The 24,505-nt window shown below is 36.9% G+C and overlaps 1 protein-coding gene across 5 annotated transcripts in view; it reads left to right on the top strand.

The window, feature by feature from the left end:
• Pou2f1 (POU class 2 homeobox 1) overlaps nucleotides 1–24,505 on the top strand; it is a 144,007-nt gene that overhangs the window by 35,255 nt on the left and 84,247 nt on the right. For 2 of the 5 annotated variants that reach the window (XM_026777533.1, XM_013354811.2), the window contains exons 1-2: nucleotides 18,006–18,078; nucleotides 19,200–19,318. The exons of the other annotated variants lie outside the window; for them this stretch is intronic. The gene's annotated coding sequence lies outside the window, so the exon portion shown is untranslated. Of the gene's footprint in view, nucleotides 1–18,005; nucleotides 18,079–19,199; nucleotides 19,319–24,505 lie in introns of those variants that run through there. 5 annotated transcript variants of the gene reach the window in all.

The following is a 24,505-nucleotide window of genomic DNA, read 5'->3' on the forward strand; positions in this document are numbered from 1 at the left end:
CTTATTTTTTTGAAATTATAATTACACCATTTTTTTTTCTTCCCTTTCTTCCCCTGCAACCCTTCCAATGCTTCCCCTTTTACACTCTCTCAAATTGACTCACTTCCATGTACGTGCACATAAATACATATCCTTTAAAAATAGTTATCTCGGAAAAAATTACATTATTTTAATTCTGCCTGTTATTACAGTGTCTTTGAGATACTGCAAATTTTGTAAGTCTATCACTGGCATTAAGATTAGTGGTTTTTGAATACACTGTGATTGGGTGTTAATCAACTAAGTATTGACTAAAGTAAGATTTTATAAAATAGTAATTGGCTTTAATGCAGTTTAAAAGTGATACTTTTACAAAATCTTACTAGCGAATATTGGGAATAAGCTTATTATCCTAATTTGAAGGAAAGCATGTGTAGATATTCTCAGTTAATTTACCAGATGTCAAATATTTAAAGATGGTATAAGGGGGAACAAAATGATAATAATGGAAGTTGCCTTAGCACAACTTAGAGAGCAGTTTGATACATTGCTGTTTTAAATGTTTGTACTATTTCACTTAGTTAGATGCTTGTCATTAGTCATTTTGCTTACAGAAACAGTTAAGCTAGTAGAAAAAGATATATAAATAGTGCTATTCTTGAAGTGCTGGTTAAGTGGAAATAGAAATAATTCAATAGAGCATATTGCTCACAAATCATTAGTGTGTTTTTACATTGTTTTTACACCCCCCTCAAAATGAGAGCTATGTGTATAATAAGAAATGTAAAATAGAGGAAATAAAAACCACAAATGTGTGTACATGTATAGCAAAAGACATTTACATATCTGAGTCATCCATTGCAGAAAAACCTGGAGAAATAAATACTAAATCTAATAGCAATAGGATAACTTCCTATGTTTTAAACTTACTTGGTTGTTCATACACAGTATCTTTTAGAGTCAGTAACAGCAATCTACTTTACTACTGGCATGGTTGCTTACTCATTTTATAACTGTCTTTTTCCTTCTTTAAAAATTGGTTTTTAACTAAGTGTATTGTGTGGGTGTGTGCCTGTGAGTGCAAGTGCCAGCAGAGACCAGAAGCATGATCTCTAGGAGCTGGAGTTAGAGGTAATTTTGAGTTGCTCCACATGCTGGGAATGTAACTTGGGTCCTCTGCTCTTAACTGCTAAGCCATCTCTCTGGCACCTACAACTGGACAGAGTTGTAGTGCCCTACAATTGTATATTTTTTTGCTTTAAGTTGACTTTTGTCAGCATGTTATAGTATAAACCAGTTATTTATATTAATACAGTTTTAAATTAGGTAATGATTCCTGGGACTTCGTTACTTGCTGCTTAGTTAATATTTTTAATTAATCAATTTTTAAAAACCATTTTTCATTTTATGTATCAATCCCACTCCCTCCCCTGGTTAATATTTTTTAATTCATGACTTAAAGATGAGAGTCAGTTAATATCTTTTAAAATACAAGTCTTTAATGCACGTTTTTATCCTGTAGGTGGCGCTCGTGGTTTTTGTGTGGTTTTCTTTAGTGCTATTTATCTCTCAGAATATCCCTAAACTGAGGGATCATTTAATTACTGATGCTGCTAATAGAATGCTTATCTTTCATGTAACTATTGAAAAATCATATTTCCTTGCTATTATTTCAAGGAATATTTGTAACAGAAAAAAAATCTATCTAAATTTTTCCTGCAGAATTAATTTTACATCTATCTCACTTATCTACTACTTGGTGCAATCTTTGGAAAAAGTGATTTTAATTCTGAATTATACTTGCCAACTCCTCAAAATCTCAAAAATTCACCACATTTAGCAAAACTAAATTATCACAATGCGTTTTCTTTGAAGCCCTCCCTTCCCTTCTCTTTGTGTGTGACTCTCCCTCTCCTCTCCCTTTCTTTTCCTGCCTGTCAAGTTCAAGAGCAGCTCAGATGCCATGAATTAAGTGAAGCACAAAAGGGAGAAAGGAGACCCTTTTGAAGAACAAAGGCTTCCCATTAGGCTGCCATGTTCTTTTCTGACCAAGAGTGCACCCTGCATGGTTTCTATTGTTGTCTACATGCCCTGCACATAAGGTAAATATAGTAGATCCTCATTACCTCACGTTTTCCTCCCCTTCCTCCTATGCCACACACAACCAGTGAAGCTTTAGGCCTTTGATATCTTAGGCATTCTTAATAAAGTTGCTTTATGTCCTTTTAAAAACTACAGGGATAGAAATGGAAGCAGAAAGGAGGCACACCAAGTAAAACCTCACAAGAAGAGAAAATTAGTTGTTAGATAAGCTGCAACCCAAGAATCCAGGGCAGGTGGAAGGAACCAAAGACTTACGGTATTATTCTACTCTGTGCTAGGTTTTTTTTTTTTTTTAATTTTCATCTTTGATTTATATTCACTGTGGATTTATGAGTTAGTTTTCCTTCTCTTTGTTCATACAACAGAACAGGCAAATGTAATAAATTTAATTGTTGAATGCAGTCTTCAAATTGGTAATCTGCATGTTTCCTTTTTGTTGTCACATACATGACTTACCCAGAGATTTGTTACTCTGTATTTTTCTTAGAATTGAACTGACTTATAGATAGATTTGCTACTGTGTATTTTCATTGGAATTGAACTGAGGACTGGGGGGGAAAAAGCTTTAAGTAGCAAATAGAGTAGGGGTAAAATGTACAGAAATTGGCTGCCTTTAATTTTTTGAGGCAGGGTCTTGATGGAGGAAGGTCATTGGTTGATTAAATAAAGAAGCTGCTTGACCTGATAGGTTAGAACATAGGTGGGAGGAGCAGACGCTGGGAGGAAGAGGAAGTGAGCTCAGAGACTCGACAGCTCTCCTCTCGGGAGCAGACGCCTCAGAGAGACATGATGCTCCACTCCTGCGGGCAGAGGCGAGAGCTCTGCTCTCTGAGGCACACGCGATGAAGCTCCGACCCAGGATGGACGTAGGCTAGAAGCTTCCTGGTAAGCGCACCCAGCTGTGCTACACAGATTATAAGAAATGGGCTAGTCCAGGTGCAAGAGTTAGCCTAGAAGACGCCAAAAACAAATGGGACAAGCAGTGATTAAAAGAATACAGTGTCCGTGTAATTATTTTGGATAAAGCTAGCCGGAGGCGGCCGGGGTGCGGCCGGGGTTCTGGGGATGCAGCCCCGCCGCTCCTATTACTACAGGGTCTCATGTAGCTCAGGTTGGTGTTAAACTCACCTTGTAGGTGAGGAAGATCTTAAATACTCAACGTTCCTGCTTCCACTTTCCTGTTGCTGGGGTAATAGATGTGTGTAACCATACCTGGCAAGAAAATTCATGTTATATACATTTAAGATAAATCTGCTTATTGTACAGTTGTTTTAACATTGTAGAAAATGCCAGTTGAACTTACTTACAAAGGAGGGTGTGGTTCTTGATTTTTGATTACAATTAATTATAGAGAAAAAGGTTGACAGGTACCAAGTGTGTTAGGATAGCTAAAGATGTAAAGATGGAGTACCTGATGACTGGAGGTTTGGGTTTTGGTTTTATTTATTTTTATTCTTTGAAAGAGATCGAACAGTCAAGTGGTTTGTGGCATTTTTAGGGAGTAGAGAGGTGGAAAGAATGTCAGAAGGAGAAAGGATGTCTTTACTGTAATTTTAAAATAAAAACATTTATTTTAATGTAGAGAAGGGTAAAAGTTGACCTTTCAGCTTCATGGAAAGTCTTTCTGTAATACTGAACTTATAGTAAGCAATTTGGAACATTTACAGGCTATCCTGAACTCACTATGCATTATGAGGCTGCCCTTTTATAGACAGGATTTAATGGGGTTAGAAAACATTAAATAAATCTTTCTAGAAATAGTGACATTTTATTTTGAAATTTTCATGAAATTGATGTTCTGACTTCTTTTCCTACATGGCATTCACGTTAAAAATACCAAACATATTTAACTTTTTGTTCTAAAATTTACATTACTATTAAAACCCAGCTTAATGTAATTGGGGTGTGTGTGTGTGTATGTTTTAAATAGTTGAAAAAAATGTTTTTTGACCTTCTGTAAACCCTAGTTGTTACTTTTTAGGTTTCATGATTTGAGGGCAGAGCAGTAAGCAAGAATCCTTCAGATTATTTACTTGACAGCAAAATAAAAGGCAGCAAGCCTCTTGCTTTGTTTTGTGTAGGAAATTACTGTTTTTGTTGGCTGTGTGGGATGTTCTAAAGATTTAGCCAGCACCTGAAGAGGCAAGTAAGAAAGACTTGTTCTTGTCTTGCTTTTGCCTCTAGTCACATATTAGATTGGTTTTCTTCTTTTGTTTTTTTTTTTGGGGGGGGGTGTCATTTGTCTTCAGGAGACATTCACCGATTGCTGGACTCCAGTGCTGATGTTGTTCTGCTACATTCATTGGCAGTGGTTTTGGTATGGGGACATTTAAGCGTGTGCCGTTGAGAGATGGAGAGTGAAATCTCACTCTTGTATTTCATACTCCATTTCCTACCATCACATTTCAAGAACACAGTTTTGCCCCCTACCAAGCAGCTTGTCACTAAAATTCCTGCTGTTTCTCTTTGTTAATCTGAAAGTCCTCAGCATGAGAGCCTACACATCCACACAGTTCACACCCATAGAGTTACTGTTATGAGATAAATGATTCCTCTCTCCCAAGAGTTGTTGGTATAACTTTCTGAGTTAGTATTGATTTTGACATTTTATGTATTATACTATAAATTAAACTGAACTTATATTGTTTTAAATATAGAGCCATACAGCTTAAATTTAAAGGCATGTTAAGTTTTTAAAGCATTTATGTCATTCTCCTGTTATAACCTTAGTAAGCAGAATTAGAAAAATCAACTAAACAGTACATTTTAAAGTAAAAAAGAATAACTAAGAAAGTGGTGATAGAAGCAATATAGAGCAGTGAATTAACTTTTATTTTTGAGCTTTCATAGAAGCTTTTTGAAGAGTTGTTGGCAATTTTAAACATAAAATATATTTGTTACTAAAACCTTCTTTCCCTAGCTTCCAAGGCCTCACAGGGGCCTCATTGTATAGAATTAAATGATGGTTGAAAGAGAAAGGGAATAATAAGATTGATCAAACCTATATTTATTAAAAGATTGAGCATGAAAAGATTTGCAGCCTTACCATAGTTCAAGGTGGTAGGATTCATAAAAAGTTGAGATGGGTGGCTTCTTTTTCCTCTCTCACATGGGTCGATTTTGATTTAAAAGCATTCAAGCTGTGCCCTAGGGAGAGAGATGTACAAGGACAGGAGGTGTGTAGTGAAATGAGAACTTAGGGAAGTTTCCTTGAAACACGTATAACTGGGAATGGAAAAAAGAAATTAGTGAAACTGTCGAAGGGAAAACAATTTTTTATTTCTACAAACATGATGAAAACACAGGTGGGCAGTGTTCCTTCTGCCAGTCTGACATGCTCCTTGTGTCTCCCACACTCTCTGTGATGCATACTCTCCCTGTTTCACGTGCTCTCCATATTTGCTTGGCCCAGAGGCAAAGGTTGGTTTCATGTTTTCAGTTGTGTAAAAAATAAGAAGAAACAAGATTTTATGGCATATTAAAATTATTTTTAATCAAAATAGACATAATTAAACTTGAATCAAGACGCAGAAATACCCATTTGTGTATGTATTGTCTTTGGTATTTTTGGGGGCTCTTTAGCTGTAGTGATAGTATGGAATAGTTGTGCCAGAGAATATGTGGCTCATAAAAACCTAAGTTTTATATTTATTTCCTGACTCTTTACACAAGTTTGCTGGTCATAGAAATATAGCATGTTTTCTTAAACTTGAAGTTCTAGGCCATTAGTGAAATCCTTTATATTTTCTCATCAGGAATACATGCTTTTCCCATAATTTCATTATTTCAACACAATACCTGGAGTGTCAATAATATATTTTTGTTCTTGAAAATACTCCCTTGGTTGAAGGTATTTTTTTCTTTTTTTTCTTCTTCAGAGATAAGACTCTTCATAGATAGCCCAGCCCTGGCCTTGAACTCCTACATACCCTGCACACACCTCTTAGCCTCCCAGTGCTCGGATTATAGGTATGAGCTTTTACACGTGTCTTGAGGGTGGAAAATATTTAGTATTTAGTTAGATTCTCTCATTTGAATTGTGAAAAATCAAGCAGTTTTTAGCAGTCAGTCTAATTTGCTGTTCAAGGCCTACTGACAACTTTGTAGCTCCGTCTTTATCAGCATTTGGAAAAGTTATAAAACTTGAACATCAGAATTGCTATTTGGAAAAGATTTTGCTCCATTTGAGCAGGGACATTGAGATGAGCAGTTAGTTTTTCACAAAAGTATTAGAATTTCCAAAAGTTATAGATTAGGCATTTTAAGATATTTTATGTGAGGACTGTCAAGATGACTTAGTGGGTGAAGGTGTTTGCTGTCAAGCCTGACTACCGAATTTGATTCCTAAAATCCACATGGTAGTAGAGCAGATTCAACAACTGTAGGTTGTCCTCTGACCTGCACATGCTGATCCTAGTGCACGCACGCAATAAGTAAATAACTTTTAAAGGCGTACTAAATGATAACTTTCTAAACTTATACTGGAAACACTGGCTTATCTTTCTCTTGGTCTTAAGGCCAGTCAGTATATGCTGTCTGTTCCCTGTCATGCTTAGCAGAATTGTGGCAGTTGTTGGGAGTAACAGGGAGCTCTTGTACTATTCTGAATGAGAACTTAGGATAACTTCTGTTAGTATTTATTGAGTTGCCTGAGTGAAGGGAGTAATGTATGCACAAAAATTGGAACTTAAAGTCCATTTCTCTTCTTTTTTTTTCAATTAAGCTTCACCTGCTTCAGACAATAAAAAAGATTTAAAATACTGAATGAGAAGCTGGAGTGTTTTCTTTTTTCCTTGACAGTTAAGAACAACTGCTACTCTTTACATGACCTGAGTTTGGTTTCCAGCATCCACATCATCTGTAACTCCAGCTCTAGAATACCTGAAACCCCCTTCTGGCCACTCACAAATATGTGTCTTGCACAAGCACTAATAAAAACTTTTAAAAATAGAGCAGAAGTTATTAGTTTTAACAGAGGTAAAGTGTTCATTTTCTTGCCTTCTTTCCTGAGTTTCCAAGCCTGACTCGACCATTGTTTATAATTGAATGATCTCTTGTGTGCAAAACAAAAGCTACAACCATTGATTAAACAGATTTATTCTGAGTGAATGACCTGCTACTAACGAAAAATGAGACTTCTCTCATAGCTTGGTTTTCTCAGCCCTTATCATATCCAGGCAGTAACAAGAGTGATAAAGTAGTGATTTCTTTGACTTCATAGTGGCTACTTTACACAGATTTAAGGATTATTCTATATAAAACTTTTGTGCATGTGTAAGTAACTTTTCAGTTACTGTGGTGGTTTAAATGAGAAATGTCCCCCATAGGCTCAAGTACTTGAACACTTAGTTGATGCTGTTTGGGAGTTGGTACAGTCTTGCTGGAGGGAGTGACCACCAGTTCAGAAAGTACAGTGAACATTTATTTACCCAGACCTTTCTTTGAGACCCTTGACCACTCTCTTTTTTAAAACTCCCTCCCTGGAAGCTGGAATCATGCCCTCTGTTTTCTCTCATCTTCCTGCTAACTTCTGTTTTGTTTCCTTTGCTGTCCTTAGATGCATGAAGGCTTGATTCTAGGATTCCATTTCCTTTTCATTCTACAGACTACTTATTCTGTTCATGGCCTCAGTTACTGTTTGCTGGTGCTACCTGACATTTTCTTGTGTCCTGTATTTTAGTGAAGAATGTCATTATTCATGCCCAAAGAAAAGACACCTCTCCCTTTAACTTCCCCAATCCACGTCCTCTCTTATCGTAGAGTAAGTAACCATCATCACTCTCCTGGAACACCACAGGCGCACCTGTAACCCTCCTGTAACTTGTGGTCTGTAATGAAGCAGCTGTGTTTTATGTCAATCAAGAAAGGATGAATTTAATCACCCTTAGGATTATATATTAGTCAAGTTGGGCGATATGTCCCATTCTACTTCTTCAGCCTCACCTCTTGTCTCCCCTCTCTGTACTTAAGCCGGTGTCCAGATTCTTATGGATAACCCTGCTTTGGCCTTCCACCTCTCTTTGCCTAGTCATTTCTTCTTTTATTCTTTACATCTTAACCCAAAGACAGTTTCCATACAAAAACTGCTTGGTACAGGATTCCATGGTCGTTCTTTTTCTTCATCGAATTTGTTAGTTTGCTGTCTCTCTCTGTGATGTGGCTGAGAACTGAAGAAGGATGAGACTGTTGTGTTCTCAGTACCTCCACATGGTTTATAAATGATGATTTAATAACTCTAGCTTGACCTTTTTTGTGTACTCAGGCTATCAATCATTGGTCTATGAATTTTGCTTTCAGGGAATTTAAGGACATAGCATTATCCATGTAGGCCTGAAAGATGAATGTCATGTGATGCAATTTTGAAACTAAAAATCAGATAAACCCAAACAGTTCCAGATCTGGAAATATCTATTCAGATCATCTGGGAGCTGCATTCCATCTGTTTTTACCTGTTACATAAAAGAATTTAGGCTGATATAGGAGTTTAATTTAACAAACATTTGAGGGCCTATAATATACTTGACTTTTTATAAATTTTAGGTGCTTTTCTCCATCCTTCCATTTATCTTTCTTTTTTCTTCTTCTTCTTTTTTTTTTTTTTTTTAGACAGGGTTTTTCTGTAGTTTTAGGGTCTGTCCTGGAACTAGCTCTTGTAGACCAGACTGGCCTTGAACTCACAGAGATTTGCACGCCTCTGCCTTCCCAGTACTGGAATTAAAGGTGTGCGCCACCACTGCCCCCTTTATCTCTCTATGACAGTAGATTTATTTTTAAATCACCTGGGTACATATGTGTATATTTGGACATACCTTTTTAAGTAAATACTCTTTTTTTTTTTTTTTTTTTCTGAGAGTACTCTTGGTATACAGCCTAGCCTGGCCTTAAACTCTTAATTCTCCTGCCTAGTCTCTCAAGTGTGGGAATTGGGAATGCCGGATGTAAGTAAGCACTTTACAAATAAAATGATGACTTTAAGAATGCCTGACTATATTTAGGTAGGTAAATTAATGACACTGCGACAAAAGTGACTTATGGAAGGAAGGGTTTGTTTTGGTTCACTGTTTGAAGAGTATAGTCCATGGTAGGGAAGTCATGGCAGCAAGTGTGTGAGACATTGGCTCACATTGATCCACAACCAGGAAGCAGAGGGCAATGAATGCTGGCATTAAGCTCATTTCTTTTTATTCAGTCTGGGATTCTAGCCTATGAAATAGTGCTGCCACAGTTAAAGGACACTTAAGTTCACCTGATCTAGAAAATCCCTCTCAGACAAACCCAGTCAGACTTGTCTCCTCGATCACTCTGGATCCTGTCAAGTTCAGTCAGTGTTATCCATCATTACATACTAAAGATATTCAGTGCTGTTGAAACAAGGTTGATGTCCTGTGTTCTTTTTCCTCTTCCCCAATGGTACAGAATACATAAGGCTGATAGTGTCTAATGAACATGTAGAATATTTCCATTGTATTTGGTGGTAGGTGATGATGTAAAACTGGTAAAACACACTTTTTAAAAAATGATGTATTGATGAAGAAATCTAGTCTTTGTTTTACAGGTGTAATGCAGCTGACTTCTGTCCTTGATTGTAAACAAGAGCTGTTAGACATTACCAATAATAGATTTATACAAAACCATTTCTTTTTCTTACAGATTTCTATTCTCCTTGATAAAATGTTTATTAGGGTTGGGGGAATGGCCCACCCTTGCAACCCACATAAAAATGGAAATACTTGATAATTTAGATTTTCTATTTATTCAAATAAGAAAAACTTGAGAGATGATAAGGGATAGAACTTAGTGCAAAGAGAAGTGGAGTTCTTGGTAGGGGGAATTATAGCCTAACTGTCACAAAGAGAACAAATGCATGATGCGATTGAGGGGCTGAAGGAGAGGTTAGTAGCTGGACTGCCAGTCCAGAGTGAAAAAAAGTGATTAGTGAGAACCAGAAACAGTAGGAACTGTCCTGATATAATATCTTGTATGAAAGCTTGCTATAAATTTGTGGTGTCAAAAATAATAAAGCCAAGCTAGAGTAGCAGTTAGGAGCACTTACTGTTGAGTCCTAAGTACTAGAGAATCCCAGCTGCCATGTAAGAAGAGAGGCCTCTCACAAGGGCTGTCACTCCTGTTCCTGGGATCTGGTGTCTTCTTTTGGCTTGTGTGTGCACTTCCCCCCATGCTCACACACTTGCACACAAACACAAAGTAAATACCTGTTACATAGATTTGTGTGCTCAATGTGGAAGGACACTCTAGGAATTAGAGAGGATAAGTCGAGCTGGAAGGAAAACATTGGGGAAGGCTAAGCAGTGGGTGTGTCTACAGCAGTACTCTGAACTGAGAACAGCATTTGCTGCTTTAGAGACATTGTTATTTTTTTCAGATGAAATCCCAAATTTCTGAGATTGACTTCTAACTCCCAGGCTAAGTCCCAGTCCTCCTGTCTCAGCTTCCTGAGTAGTTAGGAATACTGGTGCCTGCTTTTGGAGGAGGCTTTGGTTTTTGAAATGGCCATAGTTGGAGAAAAGAAGGTCACTAATAACTTTTAGTCGGTTGATACGTTACATCCTACAATATATAGGAGAAATTCCTTATTTTGTAATGCTAAAGGTCAAGAAATGGTGGTCACATTCAGAGTACGATTAGAGGTGACTAATAGAAACCTGCATTATATTATTGCCATTTAGCTACTCTTCAATAAACAAAGATGAGTTCAAATTTAACTCAAACATGTTTAGCTCAGCATAATATACGTAAGTGTGTTCCTAAAACAGAAGCTTTAGAAGTTCTACCTGCTCAGCATTGTCTTTCCCCATGCAGTGCAAACTAGATGCTAAATGTAGCCAGCTTTACTATAATCTCCCATGTGTTCTGCATTTATTTTTCTTCCTCCCGGAGGTAAAGAATTGTAAAAAATATTTGTTTAGAGTAGATATTACAATAAGATTCTTAATAGCAATCTTCTGAATTTCAGTATACCATGCTAGGAAACTGATTTGATTAAAGAAAGATAGATACCAGAAAACTAAGATATTCTTGACTTTCTTCTAGTGGAGACTTAAGAAAACTACGATATTGTTACACTCTGCTACTAGGTGTTCTTGTTCAATTTATCCAGTATCTTTTCTCCAGTTTTCATATGTAAATGGGAATAATAAAAGAAGTTACATGATTGTTCTTGTGAGAAGAAACTAGTTAATGTCTGTCATACTCCTAGAATAGTGCCTGGGATAAGTTTTTGTCTTGTGCAAACCTTATTCATTATAAACAAAGGTGGGATTGAATGTCTGTTTTACTTATTCCCTCTTCCACTGTGTTTTGAACAGTTTTTAAAAAGAGGAGCTGAATCATTTTTGTTTAAACTTTACTAAAACATATGTATTCAACATCACAAGTCATTGATATTTTACTAAGTCCACACTGACCATTTTTATATATTTTTTATAAAACCCCTGAGCTAGCAATGGGTTTTATTTTATTTTTTTGTGATAGGGTTTCATGGTGAGGCCAAGGCTGACACACATCTCACTATGTTGATCAGAAAGGCTTCAATCTCTCAAGTGCTGGGATTATACACCTGATTCACCAGGACCAACTTTAGTTTTTTTATATTTTTAAAGTTAAAGAAGGGGCAAGGTTAGTATGTGACAGATTATAGGTTCACAAGGCCTAAAATAATTATTGCTATATGTAATTATTTCTCAGAAAATGCTAGCTTCTGGGAATGTTGATGATGTTATAGCATGGCAGTTTGCCAATGAATGTTAGGATAAAAAATAGTTGTTACATGAGAGCTGGAATCAGAAAAGAAAGATTGTGGATATTACTGACGAGAGAAGAAAGTCCACAGTTGTGAATATTGGTGGGTTATTTATATAAAAAAAAAAGTGGTGGCCCATGCCTTTAATTTTTTTGAGACAGGGTTTCTCTGTAGCTTTGTAGCCTGCCCTGGAACTAGCTCTTGTAGACCAGTAAAATGGTAGTAACATTGTAGAAGTAGCAAAACCAGTAGAGTCCAGAATAACTTCCTCATTTGGCAAATTGGGTTCAGAATGTTTTTGGGTCCTGTATCATTTTGCTGTGTTTAAAAAGTTAGACTCAAGAATGATGCTCAGATTCATAGTTTCCTAGTTGTCAACATAATAGAAGACACTAGCTTGCTAGTTGTGTTCCATAACTTCAAGGTTCAGGGCTCTCTTTTTTAAATTGTGTGTGGGGGTGTGCCGTGGCGCAGTTGTGGAGGCCAGAGGACAGCCTTAGCCTTAGTTCTCACCTTTCACCTTGTTCACTGGTTTGTATTCCAAACTAGATAACCTATGAACTTCTAGGAATGCTCTTATCTCTACCTCCCATCTTGCTTTAGGAATATTTAGAGTACAGACACACATTACCTTGCATCAGTTTTACGTGGGTTCTGGGACATGAACTCAGGTCTTCATGCTTTTATGACAAGCTCAGTATTGTACCATCTTTCTAGTTCACTGTTCTATATTTAAGATCAGCAAGTAAAAAAAAATATTGTGTATTTTTTTTCAATTTAATGTGTATGGGTTTTTTGCATGCATGTATATCTGTGTATCATTTGTGTGTCTGATGCCACTGGAAGCCAGAAGAGAGTGTCAGATCTCTTGGATTTTGAATTACAGATAGTTAGAAACCACACCAAGGAGGTGCTGGGAATTGAATTCAGGTCCTCTAGAAGAGCAGCCAGTGCTTTGAACCACTGTCTGAGCTATCTTTTTGGTTCCCCAGTGTTCTATATTTAAAGATTTTGTTTAGTGTGTGTGTGTGTGTGTGTGTGTGTGTGTGTGTGTGTGTGTGTGTTTGTGTTTGCACGTGCATGCGGGCACATCCATGTGCATAAGTGTATTTGCAAGGGCCAAAAGAAGGTGCTGGAATCCTCAGAGCTAGAGTAACAGGCTTTTGTGGAGCATTGGGCTCGTTGTGTGGGTGTTGGGTCCTTAAGACTGAGCAGCATCTGCTCTTAACCACTGAGCCACTTCTTCAGCCTTTTTCTATGTTTTAATGAAGTATTCTTCCATCCCTTATTTTATGAAGAGAGAGGCCTCACTGCTATTTAATAAGCAATAAGAACAGCTTTAGTGATTAATTGTATTTGTCTTTATAATAAACATCAATAAATGCTTTTAACCGCTTTCATACATTCTGCTGTGTAGATTTTGGGAGATAGTGAAATCTCAGTTACAGCAAATTCAAACCAGATTCTTGAGTATTTATTCCTATTTGCCCTCTCTCCTATTTTAAATTTAGGGATAATTTTTATTTTTTATTTCCACGATTAATGATTTTAATTACCTACCTGTTTTAAAAAATTGTATACATCTCCAAACTAGTATTAATTGGAAATTAGGTTGGATATTCCTAATCTGAAGAGGTCCATGAAGTGTTTAAAGCAGCTCTCATTTCATAGATTGGTTGTTTATTTAAAAATGGTTGGAGTTTTTAGTTGAATGAGAGACAGCTTAGTGCTCTGGCTTCTGCTCTTTGTTTGTTTGTTTGTTTGCTTGCTTACTTGAGATAGACCCTAGAGCGTCACCTGTAGGCAGTCTGCACCTCTTCTGGTCTGGAGACAGAATAGGAAAGAACACACCTTATGAAGATTGTCAGTAACAATAGGCTTTTTGTCTGTCTTATACTCAATTCATGCTCACGTATTTTTCTTTATTTAGATGTGGAAATTAAACTATTTTAATAATCTGGCACTTTGATATTGGTATAAAAGTAATAGTTTTAAGTTAAAGGTGGTGTATCTATATTCTGCTGTTGCTTGTGTACAGCATCTTTATTAAGATAATCTGCCAGAATATCTTTTTCTCAATTGTAAAACAATGAATGACTTCTTTATAGGATTTTGTTAGTAATAGAAGGGGAATAGTTAAGCCTGTCCAGCACAGTGTTTTTCCCAACCAATGTTAAATAAATGTTTTATATTAAAAACTAAACAACAGCAGTGTACTTTAGCTGAGTGGTGGGATTAAATAAAGGCGTGAGCCACTGTAGTACGGAGCAGGGCCCCTTGTTTGTCCTGATCATCCCGCTAGCTTACACCCGAAATAATCACACAGAAATTGTATTAATTAAATCACTACCTAGCCCATTATTTCTAGCCTCTTATTGGCTAACTCTCACATATTCGTTTAACCCATCTCCATTAACATATATCGCCACTTGACTGTGGCTTACCCGCATGAGTCTAACCAGCATCCGTCTAGGGCAGGAGAACCATGGTGTCTCAACTCTGCCCTTCTTCCTCCCAGCATTTCGTTCTGTCTTCCCCGCCTATCTAAGTTCTGCCCTATCAGGCCAAGCAGTTTCTTTATTGATTAACCAATGGAAGCAACACAAATACAGAAGGACCGTCTACACCAATCCATCGCCACCCAGCTTAATAAAAGCTCTAGAGTCACAAAAACTTAGAATAAGGGGGAAGATATCACAATTTAAGCCTCATTGCCCTTAGAAGATTTATTTTATTTTCTAGTACCCTTGGCAAGTGTTCATACATTTGGTTGCTGTTGAGTTTTGTCTTTGGATAAGACATTGTGATAGGGTTTCAGAGAGTTTCAAGAGTTGATTAAGGTTGTTCAGGTTTCTGTAAGAAGTGGCGGTAGAACTAGATGTAGAAGGTTGAGATAGAATATGAATATTTACAGAGTTTCTGATAACAGGAACCAAGTGGAGCAAAGGGAGGAGCAGGACAGTTGCAGGAAGTCATGAATATGGATTACCGCCCCCCCCCAGACTAGATGAAGGGAGGAACCGGAGTAACCAAGTGTAAGCTTCCTGCAGTGTGACTTTCTATATCCATCAAATGAATTATTAAAAATGTAACTGTGATGTGATCAAATTTGCATCAGAAAATTAGAGCAAAACAACTGGCAATAGAAGTAGATTTCTTTCCCTGTGAACTTCAGATTATTCTAAGTATGTAATTTACTATTTAAATTAACATTAAAAATACTTCTCAAGGGGGATTGGCACATGGGCACAGAACAAGTTGCAAAAATGACCTGGAAGATTTGGCAGAGAAATCATTTTTTTTTTTTTTTTATAGAAAAGGAAAAAAAAAACAAGTTTCCGCCTCCTCCCAGCCTCCCACCTCCCTCCCCCTCTTCCCACCCTTCTCCCCCTCCTCCCACCCTTCTCCCCCTCCCTCTCCAGTCCAAAGAGCAGTCAGGGTGCCCTGCCCTGTGGTAAGTCTTAGGTCCTCCCCCCTCCGTCCATATCTTGGAAGGTGAACATCCAAACTGGCTAGGCGCCCACAAAGCCAGAAAATTAAGTAGGATCAAAACCCCTTGCCATTGTCCTTGGCTTCTCATCAGCCCTCATTGTTCGCCATGTTCAGAGAGTCCAGTTTCATCCCGTGCTTTTTCAGTCACAGTCCAGCTGGCCCTGGTGAGCTCCCAGTAGATCAGATCCACTGTCTCAGTGGGTGGGTGCACCCCTCGTGGTCCCGACTTCTTTGCTCAGGTTCTCCCTCCTTCTGCTCCTCACTGGGACCTTGAGAGCTCAGTCCAGTACTCCAGTGTGGTTCTCTGTCTCTATCTCCATCCATCACCAGGTGAAGGTTCATAGCCAAAAGGATAACTATATGTTTTTCTTTGGGTTCACCTTCTTACTTAGCTTCTTTAGGTTCGCCAGTTGTAGACTCCGTGACCCTTATTTATGGCTAGAAACCAATTATGAGTGAGTACATCCCATGTTCATCTTTTTGGGTCTGGGTTACCTCACTCAGTATAGTGTTTTCTATTTCCATCCATTTGCATGCAAAATTCGAGAAGTCATTGTTTTTTACTGCAGCGTAGTACTCTAATGTGTATATCATTTTTAAACAAGAAAAAAATGGTACTAAATTTATATTTCAATGGAGAATAGATTTGAAAAGGAAATTAGTGGTAGATATTGGGAAATTAATCAGATTAGTACTAGTGTTATAGATTTAAATTTGAATTTACTAGTGACAATATTCTCTGCTTCCACACACACTCATTAGAAGACAGATCTAAGTTTGTTTTTAAGAATATGTGCTAATCCTGGAGAAGCACAGACATAACAAAATGGAGCTTGATATTCTTTATATGGCCAAGGGTATCACTGGAGGTACATAATGCCCTTTATAGAGAAATTGCTAGAATGTATTCTGTTTGTTCATTTGTAATTGTTGAGCCCAGACATTCTGTGAAAACAATATATAGGATTTTATTAGCTGCCTTTACTCAAAACCAACAATGAGTGTTCTGCTCATATTCTAATCTTTTAAAACAAACCTTTAGGGACTATAGAGATGGTTCAGTTGTTAAGCTCTTTCAGAGGTCCTGAGTTCAATTTCCAGCAACCACGTAGTGGCTCAAAACCATGTGGGATCTGATGCCCTCTTCTGGCATAAAGATGTACATGCAGTAGAGCACTCATACACATGAAATAAATAAGGTCATTTTTAAAAAATTACAAAAAACCTTTAATTATGGAATTAAGTCTAATATGCTTGATTTAATATTTGCTGACTTTCTTAGAACCATTTTTTCATTCATCTACAAATGTTTTCGAGCCTCAGGTTCTACTACACATGGGAAATTGCTGTAGTAAATAAGACTGCTAATGTCCTGTGCTCAGGACGTTTTCTTTCTGGTGGTGAAAACCATAAACCAAACAAGTGTACAAATTTTAAAGTCATGAATATGCAGAGAAAACAGAATTAGGTGAAATGAGTGGGTACTGTTTGTTGGTTGGTTTGTTTAAAAGAGTAAATAATAAGAGAAAGTCTGAGGGGGCGAAACACAGAGAGAGACTGGGATAGCCAGAACCCAAATTGCTGCTCCTCACCTTAATGAACAGAAATCACAAAGGCCATTGGGTATCTGTGAATGAGTGTGGCATGTTTTCCTATGGTACTGGGGGTGTTGAGAAGATATATATAAAAGTGATGAGGAATTTTATATTTATTTATTAGTTTTTTCAAGGCAGGATTTCTCTATGTGACAGCACTGGCCTTCCTGGAACTAACTCTGTAGACCAGACTGGCTTCTGGCTCACAGAGATCCGCTTATCTCAGCCTCCCCAAGTGCTGAGATTAAAGACATGTACCACTACTGCCCCGGCTGGATTTTTACTTTCTAATGATATATATAAACCCTAACAGCTTTTCACAACTTAATGCTTATCTTCCCCAGCTCAAGGGTTGTAATTTACAATGCTAATCTTTATTATATATTTGGCCAGGGGAACACAACCCACATTAAAACATTTGATCCCAGATACTTGATTTGTTGGCTGCATTGTATGGTCTATTCCTATTTGGAAATTTTTGTGATACCACTGTATTGTAAAAGCATGAAGTAATTGTGAACTTTAGCTGAAATACACCACTCTTTTTACATATGGAGACAAAAGATAATACCAAATAATCGTAATGTTTTAGATATAGAAGATAATATAAAATCAATACCTGTAGCCCCAGGCCATATTATAGAGTTTAAACATCCATTTCTTTAGAATAAACTGTACTTTATTGAATAGCTAATTATTCATAGGTTTCTACACAATGAATTCTTTAAAAATGTATGAAAACATTTTTATTTCTTGTTGAACCATTAGTGTGTGTATGTACTTTTTCAATGGAATTTTTATTCCCAATTTCCATTTCGAGAGTTATTGGCAATTGTTATCTCAGATTTACTCTGGAGCACTGAAAAGCTGTTGAAATTTCTGCCATGCTAGTATGAAAATGACTTGAGAAGCCATAATTATAATAGACTAGTTCTCTTAATATACTATGGAGTCTGTTCCTTGGTATCACCATAGGTAGTATACTGTGATGCATGTAGAAGGCTTCTCCCCCCCCTCTTAAGGAGACCAGGGATCCCTTTAAGGGTCATTGTGAATTTTTGTTGTAATTGCAGAATGAGTGAGTTTGAATATGAAGTAAGAAGAGCCTATGTAGGAGAGATGTTCTGGGGCTGCCCTTCTCTACAAAAGGTAATTCAGAAAGCATTTATGTGGCTGCTTTACAATGTTTATTTTGTTTGAAAGCAAACATAAGTAGGCAATTTTGCTTAATTGATGTGTAATATGACATCAGGTTGACAGGATTTATGGTGCTGGAAGATTATTGGTTGAAACTCATTAAGGGCAGCATTTTGGAAGTTTACTCAACTATTCTTTTTTAATTCATGTAAAGTGATAGTGAGGGTAGATATATGGTTAGCATTATTTCTGAGCAACCTAGCCTTTCATTTGGAAAATCTTCCAGTATTTACCCATTGCCTTTTGATTACAGGACTTTCATATGTTAACAAGTCTTTAAGCTTAAAACCAAAATTTTCCTTGACTAATATTTTCTGTTTTTTAATCTTTCTTGAAGTTCTTTATTAAACCAAGCTTTTGCATCTTGACTGGTTTGTCTAAAGTCTTTGTTATCTGAACCAGAACACTTCTTTTGATAGTTTGTGTCAAAGTTACAGAATTGATTGCATAGGATTTTACTCTTTTAACTACATAGATTTCATTATTAAGGTAAAGATATTTGGTCAGATAATTGGAAGCCAACCAAATGTACTAAGCTAAACTTAACAGTTTAGCTAAAAAAAAAATCTTTTAATCACTAAATAGAAATTTACAAACATTTCATGTGTTCCTTTAAGAAAAAATAGAAATGCTCTACCAGCAGGTAGATAATGAAAATGTGGTGTATACGTAGTAGAATTCTACTCAGCTGTAAAGCAAAATGAAATTGCATAAACACTGTTAGATATGAAAAGTAGTATATTAAATGAGGCAATTCAGACACAGACAAAAATCCCGTGTTCTGTCATGTATGAAGTTCTTAACTTTGAATGTTTGTATGTAAATAAGAGAATGTGAGAGTGGTCTTAAGCCGTGAAACTAGATAAGAGGCAATAAGGGAAGGAGAAGTGCTGAGGAAAGGGAATAGGACACAAGTGACATGGCAGCAAGTGGGAAGGAAGCTGCTGGGAGTGGGAGGCTGCAGAAAAAAGAGACGAGAGAGAAGAGGTGGGGAAGAGAAACAAAACACACTGTGTTAGAATATACATACCATAATGAAACTTAATATTTTGTATGCTAATAATGTTTTTCAGAAACAGAACTATAGGACTGTGGCGATAGCACATAGTCAAGACCATTGGCACACAATCAGGCTGAAGTGGCTCAGTGGGCGGGTGTTAGACTGAAGACCATTGACACCTAACACATAGAGGTAGGAAAAAGAGCCTGGGATTCCGGTTCCTATTAATTCTTTATAGCTGTCTTAAGGCAGTGATAACCCAGGTAGGATTCATTCTTTTGCAGTTCTTTTCCCACAGGAGTGGAGTAAGTGCTGAAGTACATTAAGAGTAGAGCTCAGTTGAATCATTCCTTAGGTAAAAACATTCCGTGAATATTTAAGTAAGACACCCCTCTGGTACAACTACCCAGTTTTACAAAACGGTGTGACAAGCAGAAGAAAGGAAATACTGTATTTTTTTTCTTTCTTATATATAAAGTCACCTGTTTTGAGGCTAGATGTGTGTAGCTCAGTGGGAGACCACCTACATAGTGTGTGAGACACTAGGTTCCATCCACAGTGACATGCTCCCTCAAACAAAATGCATGCACTCAGTGTGCCATGTTTGGCTGGTATCCTTGGGAACTCTGCCCTTTTCTGGACAGAAATGAAAGGGGAGTGGATGGGGGCGGGGACAGAGGGGAGGTGTGGGAGAGGGACTAGGAGGAAAGAAGGGAGAGGAAACAACAGTCAGAATGTAAATAAGGTAAAATAAAGTATGCATGCATATATGACTTAAGTAAATTTCTTCATTTTAATTATAAACAGATCTCAAGATAATCCTGGTGATAAACACTTCCTTTGAATGTCTGTCTTTCTAGTTTGTTTTGTTTTGTTTGATTTCTTATTAGTTGTGTCCAATCTTGAGATATACTTAGTTCATTTTAGTTTATTGCCATACTTGGGTTGAACCCAAGGCCTGTATACTAAGCAAGTGTTCTACTATTGAGCTACATACATTTAAAAGTACATTTCGTGAGATAGTACCGAAAGCATTTCCTCAATGGGCTGGGTCGTCCCCACCCATGAATTACTAATTAAGAAAATGACCTTCCGCTGGATCTTATGGAGGCATTTTCTCAATTGAGGTTTCCTCCTTCAGATGACTCTAGCTTGTGTCAAGTTGATCAAAAACTAGTCAGCACAGTTTTGGTTGATTCATCATTTTTAACAGCATTTGGTAGGTTTGAGTTTCTCCATTAACTATCTCAGTATGTCAGTGATCGCTTTAATGCTACTATAGCCTAGCTGTTCTTTGAAGTGCTGCCCATTGGAAACATGTAAAGAAATATTTTGTAGTATGTTTTTAAAGAATTTAGTAGTGAAGGATATTGAAGTTTGTTGCTCAGATTTCATACTCATCCCTATATATGTGTTTTCTGTCTTGGAAAATTTGTTCTTATAAAAAGATAGTTGAGTTTTCTTGTCCTTTGTGTGAAGAGCTAGATGATTATGAATGGCAGTGACTGGAGTTTCCTGTATTCAAAAGACTCTTCTTTCCTTGACTAATCATAGACTTTTGTGATATCGATCCCTTGATAATTTGGCATGTATAGAAGTAGGCATGCTCAACCACTGGTACTCTTCATAGTCTTAAGACGAGGATACTAGCCAACAGACTCATTTCAGGAGGGTAGTGAGTTCTTTACATTTTACTCTTACTAGCACACAGGTTTCAGGAAGTAGAATAAACTAAACTATTGTGTTTATTTCATCTATATGTCTGCTCTGAAAGTTTGTTGTAAATCCGTGATGCTCACTCACACTGTCTGTGGTGTGTGTCAGAATCTTCTAGAGAACTTGTTAAGCCACATTTCTGGAACTCTCACCCTTAGAGTTTCTGATTTTGTAGATCTGGTGTAGGACCCAAGACTACTATATTTCTAAGTTCCCAGATGGTGCTGATGATAGTGCTGGTTCAGCTACTACTTTCTTGATCGCAAACATTTTAATAAGGCCAAAACCCAGCCATAGCACATTAATTAGAGAAAATGGTACACACTAGTTATAGACTCACTAGTCCCTGCTGTTAAACTGAAAGTCACTTTCGCCTTGTTTCTTTGATATTTCAAGCAAAGATAGGTTTTTAAAAATAATTTTGTATTTATTTTTTATTAAGATACCTAATTGTTAATTGGACAATTGAAACTTTAAAAACCAGTCTGAGGTCAGTACAACCTCCTTACCATTACCAGCTGTGTCCGTTGCTATGGAAACTCAGCAGGGGCTAACAGGGTTACAGTTGTTAGGACCACACCTGGCTTATTTGCATCCAATTTAAGTTGAGGACATTTTGAAAAGAATAAAAGGTTTCTCCATTTGCCAGTGGACAGCCAGAAAAAGCTTGTCAGTTTGTAGCCTTCAGGGTGGGTGGGTTTTCTCGCTTGAGGCTTTTAGTGACTGTTGAAGTTCATGTTTGCTCTGTGAATTCACCATGTCAATGCTTTGCTGTCCTTTTTGTTTAAAGTGCTTTATTGTTTTGTTTAGGTTTTATCTTTGGTTTATTCTTTTTAAAATTTAAAGTGTTTATATTTTAAGACAGAACTTGAATAATACATATCAGAAATTTTCATATAGAAAAAAATCAAAATTTTCTTCGTTTTCTGTAATAACATTTTAGTACAGTTTTGCCACTATAACAGACTAACAAGAGAATTTTAAGTTGCTCTCTCTTTTTAGAATTAAAACCACACACACACACACACACACACACACCTCAACACCTTAAAGAAAACAACACATTTGTATTCCACCCTACCAAATGACGGAAATTCCAATTAAGCTTTGGACTTATAAAATTAAGTAGTTTTCTAGTTTGGGTTTTTTGTTTTTTTTTAAAGTTTTCAGCCACACATAGGGCGTTCTTATTATGCCTGACTAGGAGAACACTGCTGGAGAAAACTCTGAAAAACATTTCTAAAGAGTATGATATAAATCCAGTCTCCGTGGTTCAAGCTTGAGACTTTTACCACATGAAAATAATAAATATTCAGACTTAATTGCTAAGTTTAGTGTAGCCTGAATCTTTATTTTCAGTTTCGCTGGTTTTTATAACTATTAATATCTAGGCCTAGGTAATGTGAGGTGTTGTCTGGATAATGGGAGTATTACATTGCTATAGAGATTTTACAAGTAGCAAATGATATGCCTGTTAAAATACTCTGAAATTCACACACATAAAGAACTGTCAAGCCAGCCGGGCGATGGTGGCGCACGCCTTTAATCCCAGCACTCGGGAGGCAGAGGCAGGCAGATCTCTGTGAGTTCGAGACCAGCCTGGTCTACAGAGCTAGTTCCAGGACAGGCGCCAAAGCCACAGAGAAACCCTGTCTCGAAAAACCAAAAAAAAAAAAAAAAAAATGTCAAGCCTATCCTAGACAGATAGGCAGTATAGTGGCCACATGGTTTTTCTTACTGCTGTAACAAAGTTCCTGGTAGCAGCTTTAGCAAAGGAAGTATTTTAGTTCACAGCTTAAGTCCATCATGGAGGACAAGGCTTAGCAGGAAACCTAGCTCTCGCTATGACAAGAGGGTGAGTCCACAAATCGCACTGTTGGAGAGTGTGCTATTTGCTTCCTTTTTCCTTTTTATGCAGTCCATGATCCTAATGTACGGGACCACATTCAAAGTGGGTCTTTTTCAGTTAAACCAGTCTGAAAGCACCTTCACAGAGATGCTCAGAGGTGTGTATCTTAGGTAACTAACTATCAGTGCAAGCAAACTGATAGTGAAAATTAATTACTGTGCTTAATGTTCAGAGATGTGTCAATAATAATAATTTTAGTTAAGTTTATTTTATAAAGAAGATAGTTTGAACTAGTTACATATTTGACTTTAAATTTTTTTCTAAGATAAAAATTTTTGTGTGTGCCTTTGTGTAGTGTATATGTAAGTACATGTTTGTGTGTATGTGTAAGTACATATGTGTGCCTATGGAGGCCTAATGATGATGTTAGATATCATCTTCAATCACTTTCTACCTCATTTTTTTCAGACAGTCTTTTTACGGATTTGTTAAAATGGCTGGCCAGTTAATGAGCTCCAGGAATTCACCTGTCTTTACCCACCCAGGTCACAAACATAGCTACCATGCCTAATTTTGTTTATTTTTTATGTGGGTGTTAGCAATCTGAACTCAGGTCCTCATGCTTGCAAAACAGGTACTTCACTGACTGAGCCATCTCTAGCTGCCACACTTTTGATTTTGTGTGTACCATTACGCCTAACTTATTTAGATTTTCATGAATAAGGAATATGACCTCCAAATTACATGAATGAGAGCACCAGGTTTGGTTATGTCCGTGTTATACCAGTTATTCTAATTAGTTTTAAAGCTAATTAGAAAATAACTTGGCAATAAAAATATATGGCAAATGAAAGTCAGTGCCTGTACTAATTCCTTTGTTGTTTAAGACTGTTAGTGCTCTCTGATGATCAAAATTCTTGAGACTTAAAGACAATTAATGTCAACCAGTGATGCAGAATTGCTATACTATGTGTACCAAATACTGACTTTTCTTACTTTCTAAATACAAAATGTCATCATATATCTTTTAAGATGTATAAGAAAAGCCTCCATTGAACTATCAGTAGCTTATTTCCTATGTGATCTGATACTTTGAGGGGAGTGAATGCCAAAATTGAAATAATGACATCTTAAAATATGTACTTCAAGGACTCTCTTTAACTTCCTTGTTCCTTCAGTAAAGGAGGATTGTAAAATTTGCTTTGTTGAGGAGGAATTAAGCACATGAGAGATGGCTACTTAAGAGAGCTAAATATGCCCTGCTGACTGATTAGAGTTTTCCATTTTATGTGATTTTTATCCCCTTAAAGTGTTAGGTTATTTTATACAGCTAATTCAGTTTTGCCTTTTTTTTTTTCTTTTTCTATTCTTAGACTGGAAAAGTAAGATGAGCTTTTCTGTCTTTTTAATTACCAAACTACTTGCAATTTCTCTATACCTGGTAAATATTTTCTGTTAAATAAAACTATTAGTTTAGTAGACACTGATAAACACAGGTGTTGTGATGATTGCCTTTTATTTTATGAATTGACTATTAAATGACTTATCAAATACATATTTTTTAATTTTAACTCTAAAGTCTGTTTAAGATTTGTTGATGCGTTGGAGTAATGACTAAGATGCCTGTGACCTAGCAAACAATGGAAATAGAGTCAGGCTAGCTTGAGCATTTAGTATATCATCTGTTTTTTTTTTTAATTTATTTATTTATTAAGTATTTCGGCCTCCTCCCCGCCACCGCCTCCCATTTCCATCCCCCTCCCCTGATCAAGTCCCCCTCCCTCATCAGCTCAAAGAGCAATCAGGGTTCCCTG

This window comes from Microtus ochrogaster, unplaced genomic scaffold, assembly GCF_000317375.1.
Source record: "Microtus ochrogaster isolate Prairie Vole_2 unplaced genomic scaffold, MicOch1.0 UNK70, whole genome shotgun sequence".
In the NCBI taxonomy this organism is placed as follows: Eukaryota; Metazoa; Chordata; class Mammalia; order Rodentia; family Cricetidae; genus Microtus; species Microtus ochrogaster.